This window comes from Leopardus geoffroyi, chromosome A1, assembly GCF_018350155.1.
Source record: "Leopardus geoffroyi isolate Oge1 chromosome A1, O.geoffroyi_Oge1_pat1.0, whole genome shotgun sequence".
Lineage (NCBI taxonomy): Eukaryota > Metazoa > Chordata > Mammalia > Carnivora > Felidae > Leopardus > Leopardus geoffroyi.
Window position 1 is genome coordinate 68843913 of NC_059326.1, and position 12138 is coordinate 68856050.

Sequence of the window (12138 nt, forward strand, 5' to 3'; positions counted from 1 at the left end):
GTGACATGAATCATTCTTAGTTTAGATTTTTGTTTTCTGGCCTCCAGATCTGTAAGCAGCTCTCTGATCATTTCTATCTTTTTCCTTTTTCTCTTCGTTTTAGAAATATGTCTCAAGTGTATTCTTCACCTCACTGATTCCATTTTTGTACACTGACAGTGCTCTTTATTGTATAACATTAAGGTTTTAATTTTGCTACTGAAATGTTGGTTTCCTCACATTCCTTTCTTGTGCCATCCAACCGCCATTTTTATCTGTGGCTGTTTCAGTCCCGTTTCAGTTCAGTTACCATTTTTTCCTTCCCTGTTTCAGTTTATGAAGAAAGGGTGGGCTTCCCTGGGTTTTATTGAAAACACAAAGCAAGATGCTATCTTAACATTTTCTTCTTTTTCTTTTATGATAGACCTTAAGCTCTCCATCTTGACATTTTTTTTTTTTTTTTGATTTGCAAAATCTTTCTGTAGTATGACTGGTGTCATATTGGATCTTTGTTGCATATTTAAGTTTTTGTTGGTCTTTTTACTCGTTCATCCATCTTGAATGGAAAGAGGTCTGTCCAGGCCTGGTTCTTTTTATTCAAGACAGGGAACAGAAACCTTTTTATAGCTCCCCACTTGCCACCTGACTGTCAGTAGAACCGTCTTCTCAGATGGCAGGCAGAGGGTTCTTGGGTGTAGATTGAGTTCAGTGGTATGGTATACAGGGGTGTAGCGAGGAGGGAGTTCGGGCTGTGGGGTACCCAGCAGGGATGTGTCATCTTGGCTTCGGTTTCTTGCCCTAGGGATTACTACTCTCTACCCACTCTTCCTCTGCTTGGCCTTCATGCCAAGTTTCCGACTCAGCCAAGCCTCCTTACTGTTGTTACTCCCATGGTACAAGGGAGACAAACCCACTGAGCTGCTGGATTTCAAGTTAGTGTGGCTACTCAGCAAAATGTTGGATTTTTCTGTAAACTAGGAGCAGTAGAGACTTCAAACCATGTAACTGATACAATTTCCCTATTTCTAACACTCTTCAAGTTTCCTTTTTCTGTATGTTGATCAACCTTTAGTTATTGCACTGGGGATTTGGCAGGGGGGTAATTAAATAGCTACATGTGCTCAAGTTGACAGTGTACCAAGAAGTCAGAAGTTTTTAGTTAAAATGTATCAAAGCCATTAAAAATAGATTGACCTTTTGTTGGTTGCATTGTTTTTTATTCTCAGAAAGACTTAGATGCCTGTTATCAAAGATTGACCTATATATTCTTTTGCCCTTTTGTGGATTATCTTTTTAATCAAATCAACATGCAATTTATTTTGGTGAATAGTACAAGTTGAGTTAATAAACTCAATGTATCCTCTCTTTTTTCCCCAGTTTTCCTAAATAGTACCTCCTGAATGAGACATGCTTTCTCCACCTGTGGTACTTATTATCTTGGATCCTGAATTCTTGGGTACACTAACATCCCTTTCAAGATGCATTCAGTCAATTGCATTGATTCGCTATCCATTCTTCAGCAGTAACAAACTGTTTTAATTGTTTTTTGACACTATATGCATCCATCTACTAAGGCCGATCCCATATATTATGATTCTGTCTTCATCTATTTCTTTTCTAGAAAAATCTCAAAATCATTAAGTTCTCTCCATATTTGTAAAAACCTTCTCCAACAAGAACAAAAAAAAATTCTTTTTGAGACTTTAGTAGAACTGTCTTGAACCTGGGGCCCCTGGTCGGCTTAGTCAGTTGAGCGTCCGACTTAGGCTCAGGTCATGATCTCATGGCCCGTGGATTTGAGCCCCGTATCGGGCTCTGTGCTGACAACTCAGAGCCTGGAGCCTGCTTTGGATTCTGTGTCTCCCTCTTTCTCTGCCCTTCCCCCCACTTGTGCTCTCTCTCTCTTTCTCTCAATAATAAATAAACATTAAAAAAAGCTGTCTTGAATCTATAAATTAATTTGGTAAGAACTAACATCTTTAAATGGTAAGAATGCTAATCCAGAAATATCTCTCAATTAAAAAAATAATACTTTGTGTCTCCAAGTAAAATTTGTTAATTTTTTGTCTGTCCAAAACATTTTTAGTTAGCATTATTCCCAATTGTTTTATGTTTTATGTAGCTATTATGAATGATACATTTTCTACTATGTATTCTACCTGATTATTGCTAGAAAGCAAGAAAACTTGGTTCCATTTAATTTTATTTATTTTCCTCATTTCTGGCAGCTTACGGAGTTCGCTTTTTCCTTGTGAGACTCAAATTTAATTCTCTTGAATTTTCTGGGTATATAATCATATCAAATCAAGATAATGACAACATTTTCTCCTCTTTCTTAACAGTTATACCATATATTTCTGTTACATATTAATGTATTGACCTTCACTATGTCTTGACTTAAAAAAATTTTTTTGAAGAGCTGATTTTCTGAAAATTTTCAAAAATAAACGGTTAGTGACAGAGGTTTCTCTATATTTTATATCCTGCTATGAATGCAAGTTCCCTAGGGAATTTTAAACTAATTATAGCAACCAGCACTAGATATTTCATCTTGCTAACTGAAATCTAAGACACTTAAGTATCTCATAAATATTAGTTTTACGATATTAAAAAATGCAGGGTAGTCCATTTAGACTGATTGCACATAAGTTTCCTGCCTCATAGAAAATATCACTCTGGTATATAAATTTAAAATAAAGAGAGCCAGCTATTTTCTTTTGCTTTGTCTCATCCATCCATCCATCCATCCATTTATCTACTCAACAAATATTTATTGACCCTTGTGCTCAAAGCAAAAGAATGAAAAAGTCTAGTCCCAACCCTACAGACTCTCAGCTGACACTTACTAGGGATGCATAGTTCTGCTCACATAACTGCACCCCAAAATGTTCATGGCTTGATTAAATGATATTGAGTGAATACTTATATACTTAAGTTCTTATTACACTAATTATATGCTTCGGAGTTAAAACTTGATTCTCCGAAAAACAAACACTTGTGACACGTGAGTAAAACCAAATATCACTTGTGGATCCTGTTCATTCATTATCAGAAGGCTTCTCTTTTTGCCTGTCTGTCCTGTTCTTTTATTTTCTCACTTGAGGAAAGTCTGCAGCTATACAGGGGAATGTGGGAAAAGTAAATGTGTTTCAAGTTTACTGGTTTGCACGTGCATCAAAAAAAAAAAAATCTTTGAGGGGCACCTGAGTGGCTCAGTTTAAGAGTCTGACTTCAGCTCAAGTCACGATCACACAGTTCGTGGGTTTGAGCCCCGTGTTGGGCTCTGTGCTGACAGCTCAGAGCCTGGAACCTGCTTCAGATTCTATGTCATTAAAAAACAAAACAAAAACAAAAACAAAACAAAAAAACACAATAAAAAATCATTAATAATCCTCCCTTTGTAAAATAGTGATGCACAAAATTTTCTTTTTATAATAACACCATACTGATTTCATTTTATTTTTAAAAATTTGTTAAGTGTTTATTTACTTTTGAGAGACACAGAGACAGAGACAGAGCGTGAGCAGGGGAAGGGCAGAGAGAGAGGGAGACACAGAATCCGAAGCAGGCTCCAGGCTCTGAGTTGTCAGCACAGAGCCCAACGGCAGGCTTGAACTCACAAACTGCAAGATCATGACCAGAGCCGAAGTCAGATGCTTAACTAACTGAGCCACCCAGGTGCCCCACCACCATACTGATTTTAATACTATAGAAATTATCATATAGTTTTTTTTTGGAAGCTTACATTCTCGAAATGTTTTCCAATAAAATTTTTCAAGCAAATAAAATTTTGATGGACAAATGTTGAGTAAGAAGCATTTAGATACTTATATTAACATATTAAACACTGAATCTTCAAGTTTGTTAATATATATGATTTCTTTTTGAAAAACAAACTGTGATCCACACCTAAAAATAAAGTAAAATATAACATATGCTGATTTCTGAAGCATGATGGAAGATTTTGTTACATTATGATAAAGAGGAAGGCAGTAAGCAATGTTCTAGGAAGGGCTCATGACAATTTTGGTTGTAAAAGTTTAAAGCAAAAACCAATGTCATTAACTTACTCTAATGCATTTACTCTAATTCATCTCTAAAATGCTTTCTGCAAAGCGTTTGTCTCTATTTTGAAAATATATTTGGGGCACCTGAGTGGCTCGGTCAGTTAAGCATCCGACTCTTGATTTCAGCTCAGGTCATGATCCTGTGGCTCGTGAGTTCGAGCCCCACTGTTAGATTCTGTGCTGACAGCATGAAGCCTGCTTGGGATTCTCTCTCTCTCTCTCTCTCTCTCTCTCTCTCTCTGCCCCTCCTCAGCTCACGTGCATGCATGCACACCCTCTCTCTCAAAATAAATAAACATTAAAAAAATTATTTTTTCAATCTATTTGAATTGAACTTGCGTTTTAACTTCTTTTGACCCTAAATCTAGTCCCCCCTTTAATATTTAATTCTTATACTTGTGGGAACATAAAATGATCTACAATTCCAAATACATATTATCCTCAGTCATAGTGCAAACTCCTAGGAAAACTAGTTAATTTGATGGATTTCCTAAATCAAGATTGATCTTAATAAGTGAGAGCAAACACAATTGAAACCAAATGGATGTACTTTTCAGTGGCATGAACATCCCAGGTGCCCTTGGCTGTCTCTGGTGTTGTCGTGAAGAAGTGAGAACATTAGATTTCCCAGCCCCAAAGGTGACACTAAATCCATGTACCCCCATGATCATTTCAGGCATGTGAATGATCTGGAGAAGCACTCTTTTCTTCCCCGAGGAGGGTTAGTGATTCAGATGAAATCTTTAGCTTAAATGAACTTTGTGTTTCTGCTGCAGGGGAACCAGGCAAACCCCACCGGACCACAGGTGTCTCCCTAAAGATCCCTGTCACTACTAGGCAAGAAACAGGACTCCTAGTGTGTCCAAGGCCAAAGGGGCCCTGGAGACCCTCAAGTGTTTCCACTGAGACCTCCTCAAAACAGAGGAGAGACGAGATGGTCTCCTGAGGTTTAGGACTGACAGAAGAAGGCTTATTTATCTGAAGTCTCTAAATGGTATCTTCCATTCCATTATGTATGTCTGCTCTAATACAAAAAATTTAAAATTACTTACCCCTGAAGTTATTTGACTTTCCTTTCTGTCCCAACTTTTTTTTTTTTTTTTTTTTTTTTAATTTTAGTAAAACTGATCCTTCCGTACGCTACAGTATATGTTTACCTGTGGCTGTGTAGCTACTCACCCCTGGGTCTCACAACCACTGCTTGGTCCAGCGTCTCCTTTTCATGGCTGGGTAAGCCAAGGCCTGGAGAGGGGCTGTGACTCACCCCAAGTCTCCTGCCTACCTTGTGACCGTGTGAAAACTAACTCAGCTTTCCTAACTGCCAGCCCTGCCCGTTTGCTGATAGTTAGGCAATTGGGCTACTCCCCTAGGGAGGGAAAGTGTATTTCAGACGGAGGGCCTTTCCTGTTTACACTTTTCCACTTTGGAAAAAGAAGTGCAGATGGCCCTTTCTTTCTAGAAACTTCCTGAGATCTAGTGAGCTAAGTGTGTTTTTTAGTAGGAGGTGTGGTGAGGGAGCCAGTTACCTATGTGTTTTCAAGCTCTCCATCGTCTTCCTGACTCTTGAAAACCAAAGTGCTTCTCCTTCTAAGGAAACCTTGGGAAAGCCTAAAGCATTGGCCTAAGGCAGATAAGTGGGAACCTTTAAAACTGCTGGCTTAGGGACAGGATCTCCATCCTTAGTGGCTCTCTGAAAATATTGCAGGTACCATTTGAGAAGCTGGATGAACCTCGGGAGGCCTGTTCGCAGAGCTGACAGGGAGTTAGAGAAAGCGCCTTGCACCGTGCAGAAGTCGTAACCAGGCATAATAAATATTTTCTGCTGCTGAGTAATTCTTACTGGAAAAAGTAGTGCAGACAGGATCATCTCTGCCAAGTGCTGCAGGGGTTATCTGTGTGGCCTTAACCAAAATTTCCACCAGCGATGTTGCAACCTCCCTACCCCGGCTCCATGAAGAACCCAGGGATGAGATGCCTTGTAGTGGTGCTCTGCTTCCGGTCGTCCAGACTCCTGCACAGACAGTCCACCGCTTGAGGCTCGGCAACAACAGTGTAGCTGGGGCGATGAAGTTTCAAGTTCAGTGGTCGGCTCAATGGCATGTGGTTGTACAAACCGTATCTCTTGACTCTTAGCAGTTGCGGATGTAAGTGAGTCATACGTTTCTCATCCAGACACACACTTTTGTTAAACCCTAAGAAGTCATTTTGATTCTATTTCAATGAGCAAAACATCATTTACATCTGCACACAAGGCTTTATTGTAATCATAAAAATTATTTCGCATTTTACCCCAAGTTTAAAAGAGGCTTCATGAGCAAAATAATGCTTTAAATGTAGAAGCAGTGCTGCATAGGGGAGTTGCCTGATCATAGCATACCATTAATGACAAAACTTTGGCGGGGGGAGGGGGGCATGTATACAGAGTATAAGGAGGTAGCCATGTGATGATCCGCATGCCAGAAAAGGTATTGTTCAGACTCTCTCTTTTTGCCTCTCTCTCTCTCTCTCTCATTTTATCTTGTCAGATTTGGTTTGACTCAAAGCTATTGGTTCTCTTAGAGAAGGAGGTCAGACCAGTTTGAGAAAAAAGCAGCATTAGACGAGCAATCGAAGTATGCACATGGGAACGCAGGTGATAAAATCATTTTGGAAAATAATGAACAGGTAACTTGAGAGCTTGTCGTGAGGGTGGTATCACAGGTTATGCCAGGTTATTAATTTTCCAGCTCAGCAGTATGCCTCTTAAAAAACACTTAAAGGAAAAGGGATACGTTTGTGAAAGAAACGCAGTTGTTGGAGGAGATTAAGGAACTGACTGAAGTCCACGGGTCAGTCACCCGGGAAAGCAAAACTACATACATTTAAATAAGAATTGTGTATTTGGAAAAATACGCAGAATATGTAGTTGAGAGAGCCGTGTTTAGTACATTAAAATAGATGCCTGAAGATTTCATGATTCATCTACATAATCCCAAAGCACCCCCACCCCCGTTCGTTCGTTTGTTTCCTTCACATTTGATGCTTGTTGAAATGACCCAGTGAACTCCAAGTCACAAGGGAGCAGAGCCCCATGGGTAGGCGGTGATCATCAGGCTTTACGTTTTGCTCCTCCTTTCACAGGAAATTGGGGAGAGCACTGGCGCCTCAGTTTCCCCTTCCATAAAATGGGAAGCACGTTCGCCACTTCAGAAGTTGCCCATGACCAGGGGCAGTGCAGCCCTGTGACTTATTTTTCCTTTCCCCCAGTTTCCCTGTTGCACTTCTCAGAGCGGTGGCCCGCTGTTGCCATGGTGACACAGCACCGGGTGACGTCGCTTAGAAATAACCACAACCGGTAGCAGCAGGGAGGCTGAGCCAGCGGTGATTAGCCTGGGAGGAGTGCCCCATCTGGGCGGAGAGGCCACAAAAGACGCTGCTTGGGGAGGGGGTTGTGGAGGAGGGGACCTGGGTCTGACAGGTCCTGTGGTGCTACCAGCCTCCAGCGATTAGCATCGTGTGACCTAATAATGCCCGCCTGGGTTACATCAGAGCGCGCTAAGTTTTGATAGAATATGCACTTTGTTGCCAGGTTTGTCTTTTTTTTTTTTTTTTTTTTTATTAGAGCTCCGGGTGTCAAGTGCAGTAAATATTTGTTGTTGACTTCAATTCTAGCAGTTAGTTCAATTTCCTGAAAGATAAGAGGAATCTTTGACTCAGACTCATTTGTGTAGCCTGCTTTATACTTGGGGCTTGAGTCACTCCTTGTCCACAGCCATTCTAAAAACTATGGCAGGAAATTGATTTTTTTTTTTTAACTTCTAGGGTGAGTGAAATGACATCAAAATAAAAATCCTCCTTTCATAGATTGACTTCTTCCTGATGCTGCATTTCTGGGTTCTGTACTTTTCTGCTTGAGTCAAATGGTGCTCTGTAGAGAAATTTTTATTTTGTTAAATATTAATGAAATACCATCACCTGGGTGTCTGACCCTCGGGGTATCTTTTTCAGTGTTCAAACAAACCAGTAGCATTCTGCATCCTTCTGGGGTCTTCTGAACCTTTGGGCTGTTCAATCCACATCCCCCATATCTGGTTCCGTGCCAGAATGATCGTATTCTACGAAGTCAGTAGAGTGGGGTTGGACGTCAGCAGAGGTTGCAGAACTAGAAGGTTCTTCCTATCAGAACCTCTCTGGGGTGTATTTAACAGCTGGATTGCAAACCTCCAGAAGAAGGGGACCTGGCTATGGCCTCAGGGGACAAAGGCAGAGGAAGACTTGGTTTCTCTGGTCTGCCTCCAGAGATATGTCAACCCCCCAGTCCACTGTGTTGAGGGTCCATGTGGCTCAAAACTTGGGCATTCACTTGCTAAGAATACCAGGGCCAGGGATGGGGCCACTTGGGGCCCAGTCTTATCAAAGAACTTACTCACAGCCAGTTTCAGCAAACTTTTCTGCTGACAGCCTTCAGGAGCCAGTTTTGCTCCCATCCGGAAAGTCCGAGACCACCATACCATGACGACTGGGCTGGGGGTGTTGGTGAGTTCTTGGTGCACAGTAGCATTTTATGTACTGTTCTAGTAGAAGAGAAAATGTAAAGGAGTATTAACCCCCCCCCCCCCTCGGGAGGACTGATACAATATTACATCAGGAAAGACCTCTCCTCCCCATAGGCTGACACCTGGGCCGTATGACTCTCTGGGAGAGGCACATTCTCTGCAGAGGGAACAGCCCCTAGATATGTGTTCTTTTTTTCTTTTAGTGTTTATTTGTTTTTTTTTTGTTTGTTTGTTTTTTTAACGTTTATTTATTTTTGGGACAGAGAGAGACAGAGCATGAACGGGGGAGGGGCAGAGAGAGAGGGAGACACAGAATCGGAAACAGGCTCCAGGCTCTGAGCCGTCAGCCCAGAGCCCGACACGGGGCTCGAACTCACAGACCGCGAGATCGTGACCTGGCTGAAGTCGGATGCTTAACCGACTGCGCCACCCAGGCGCCCCTGTTTATTTGTTTTTGAGAGAGAGAGAGAGAGAGCAGGGGAGGGGCAGAGAGAGAGGAGGACAGAGGATCTGACGTGGGCTCTGCACTGACAGCAGCGAGGCTGACCTGGGGCTCCAACTCACAAACTGCGAGATCATGACCTGAGCTGAAGTCAAACGCTCAACCCACTGAAGCACCCAGGCGCCCCTAGATCTGTGTCCTTTTTGCAGACAGGAGCCTAAGTTTTCAACACCTGCTCTGTCCTCGTGCTGAATGAAAAACCCTGTCACCTCTGCACCCTCCCTGGGTGCCCCCTCGGATCTGGACTCTGGAGCAGGAACACAATGGACTCCCCAAATGCTCCCCCCTCCCCGGTACAGTTGCTCCTGTTAGATCTCACAGCTCAAACAGCCTGCTAACAAATCTAGGCCAAACCCAGCCGAGCTGATAAGATTTCCAGAAGAGTTCCTAAAAATACATTTCTCCTTAACTCAGCCTTGCCAATCACTGTACAATCACAGAACTTTCAGGGCAGAAGCGGCCTTAAAATATTGTTGCACCCTCTCTAGTTTGACGCTAAGAAAGAAGTTGGAGCCCCAGAGAACCGACATAGTGGCAAGAACAACAATGGACGGGAAATATTTCAAATCACATCATGAGGATGGAACCAAACAAGCCTTAAGGCACAAGCTATGAGCTTTGTAGTGTATTCATTGATTTATGTGTCCATTCATCCGCACACTCATTCAGCAAACATCCACTGAGTGCTTACTATGTCTTAAAAGTTTCCGTGTCGCGTTAGCTGTCAGGGATAAGACAGACCCTGCCCTTACAGATGTTCTATTCTGGTTGGTGGAGAAAAAGGAAAACATCAGTAACTACGTGTGTGAGTTTCCAATCATGATGAGGACTTTGGAGGGAAATAAAGCAGGGTGACCCCGTGTGAGGAAGGAGGACTGATACAATATTACATCAGGAAAGACCTCCCCTCCCCATAGGCTGACACCTGGGCCGTATGACTCTCTGGGAGAGGCGCATTCTCAGCAGAAGGAACAGCGAGGCCAGAGTCCCGAGGCAGGCCGACAGTTGACAGCTCAAGGACCGGCCAAAGGCAAGGGTGGCTGAGGGGGAGCGAAGGGAAGGTCAGGGAAGGTGTGGGGCTGCTCATGACGGGCTATTATAAGTCTCTTGGCTTTGACACTCGAGGTGGGGAGCCACTGGAAGTTCCTGAGCAGAGAAATGACATAATCTGGTTCCATTTTCAAAGGCTTTCCCAGAATTATGTGTTGGAGGGGCTGCAGCGGGGCATGGGGAGCTGCAGAGGACACTGGTTGGGCCTGTGACATTAATCCAGATGATGGCAGCCACGTGGGTGGTGAGAAGGGCTGGATTCGGGATCTGTTGGAAAGGCGGAGCCAGGGGAACTTCCTAATGGGTCAGATGTGGGCTGCCTTCAGAGAGAGGGAGGAGGGGGGAGGAAGCGGTGGCAGAGACAGAGAAAGGGCACAACTCTGGGGAGTCGTCCCTGTCTGGTGGGCTTCCAGCCGTCACCCGGTGGAGAGAACGGCCAAACAGAGGCCTGGTGGATTTTGCCTGCATTGCAGTTCTAGTCTGTTCCCCACCCCCTCCACATTCACCAGCCGCAGGTATGCTAGCCTCTCCCCTCCTCCCCTCCTTTCCTCCTCCTCCTACCCCCTCCTCCTCCAGCTAACACTGGCCACCAGGCATAAACGCTTTGATCTCCCTCCTCTTTATTAACCTTTCACCTCAAAAACATGCTGGCAAAAGGTTCTCAACAAATGTTTGTTTTAAGCCAGTACCTGGGTCTTATCTCGCCACTAAAGATGTCCCAGGAATTTATCTGTCTGCCCTGCACGCAGACTGGCTCCAGCCCCTGCCTTTTTCTTCTCTTTGAGACACGTGCTGCTCATGGCCCCTTCTGTGCTGATCTAAGGGAAGCCACTGGCTCTTCATTTCCAGAGCACATGTGATCTGATCCAGCCCCTCTTGGTGGGGGTACCGGCCACGCCGGCTTCTGACATCACTCACACCCACCCCGCACACACACACACCGAAATGCTTTATGATACGCTCTCCTGATGGCGTATCCAGTTTCCGCAGGGAGAGAACAGCCTGGTCCCCCACATCCTCAACTCCCATCACGTTCGTGTGTGCTCTTGTTATAACCCAGGTCTTTTTGTTGCTTTAAACTGCCCCGTCTCTGAGGCCTTGACTTTTGAAATTGACAGCATCCCTTCGCCGCCCCTGCTCTCAAATGCCAAGGGCAGATGGAGAAAGCGACGAAACCAAACTTTCATCTCAGAGCAAGCTCATGCTATCGCGTGGAGGTTGTGCCTTCTGGGCCACTTGACATTCTCTGGCTTTATCTCTTGTCCCTGCTGCAGCTGCCCGCAAGGGCCATCGGAAGCTTCAGGAGCTCTTGGTGGGGGCCCAGCCCCACACCTGCCTGTCCCAGCAAGTCGAACATCTCTTACTGACCCAGAGGGCAGGGGCCACAACACAGAAGCTGCCCCATGTCACTTTCCTGCTCTCCAACCGAAAACCCGGCTGTCTCTTTCACTCCCCACCTTCTTTCAGCCCTGCGTCTGAGAAAGGAGCATCTTCTCTCTCGCCAAGGCTGGGCCTCCACTGGAGCTGGTGGCCTCATCCCTCCCCCTCCTTTGGGCCACAGTTCCGGCTCTCGAGCCCACACCTCAGTCTGCCATCTTTTCCCAAGCTGCTGTTGTGTTTCCCTCCTTCCACTCAGGAAAGAAACGAGAGGCTGGAAGTGAGACAGGAGAAGCAGGCTCTCTCCCGCTCTCCTGGGTGCTTCACTTGGTCCCTCCTTCCGCTTCTGCGAACACATTCCAGGCTCACAAAGGGTCACCCGCCCTGGGAGCACGCAGGTAATCAGCGCCCATCTGACTGCAAAGCAAAGACAGTTCAAAGCCTCCCCTGTTGCTACACGGTGTTCTTGCAGCACCAAATACTCCGAAGAGCTCCAGGCACCGAGGGCTTCATTTTCCAGCTGTCCTGACCCCTCCCCCCACAGCTGTGAGCCAGGGAAACTGCCATCTGGAAAGTCAGCAGTGGCAGCCTCGTTAGGATGTCTGGCCACCCCAAACCATCCACATGC

At 44.5% G+C, this 12138-nt stretch overlaps 1 protein-coding gene across 9 annotated transcripts in view; it reads left to right on the forward strand.

The window, feature by feature from the left end:
• MBNL2 (muscleblind like splicing regulator 2) overlaps positions 1-12138 on the forward strand; it is a 160533-nt gene that overhangs the window by 27669 nt on the left and 120726 nt on the right. Inside the window, exons 1-2 of one of the 9 annotated variants that reach the window (XM_045480943.1) lie at positions 3486-3498; positions 3973-3980. The exons of the other annotated variants lie outside the window; for them this stretch is intronic. The gene's annotated coding sequence lies outside the window, so the exon portion shown is untranslated. Of the gene's footprint in view, positions 1-3485; positions 3499-3972; positions 3981-12138 lie in introns of those variants that run through there. 9 annotated transcript variants of the gene reach the window in all.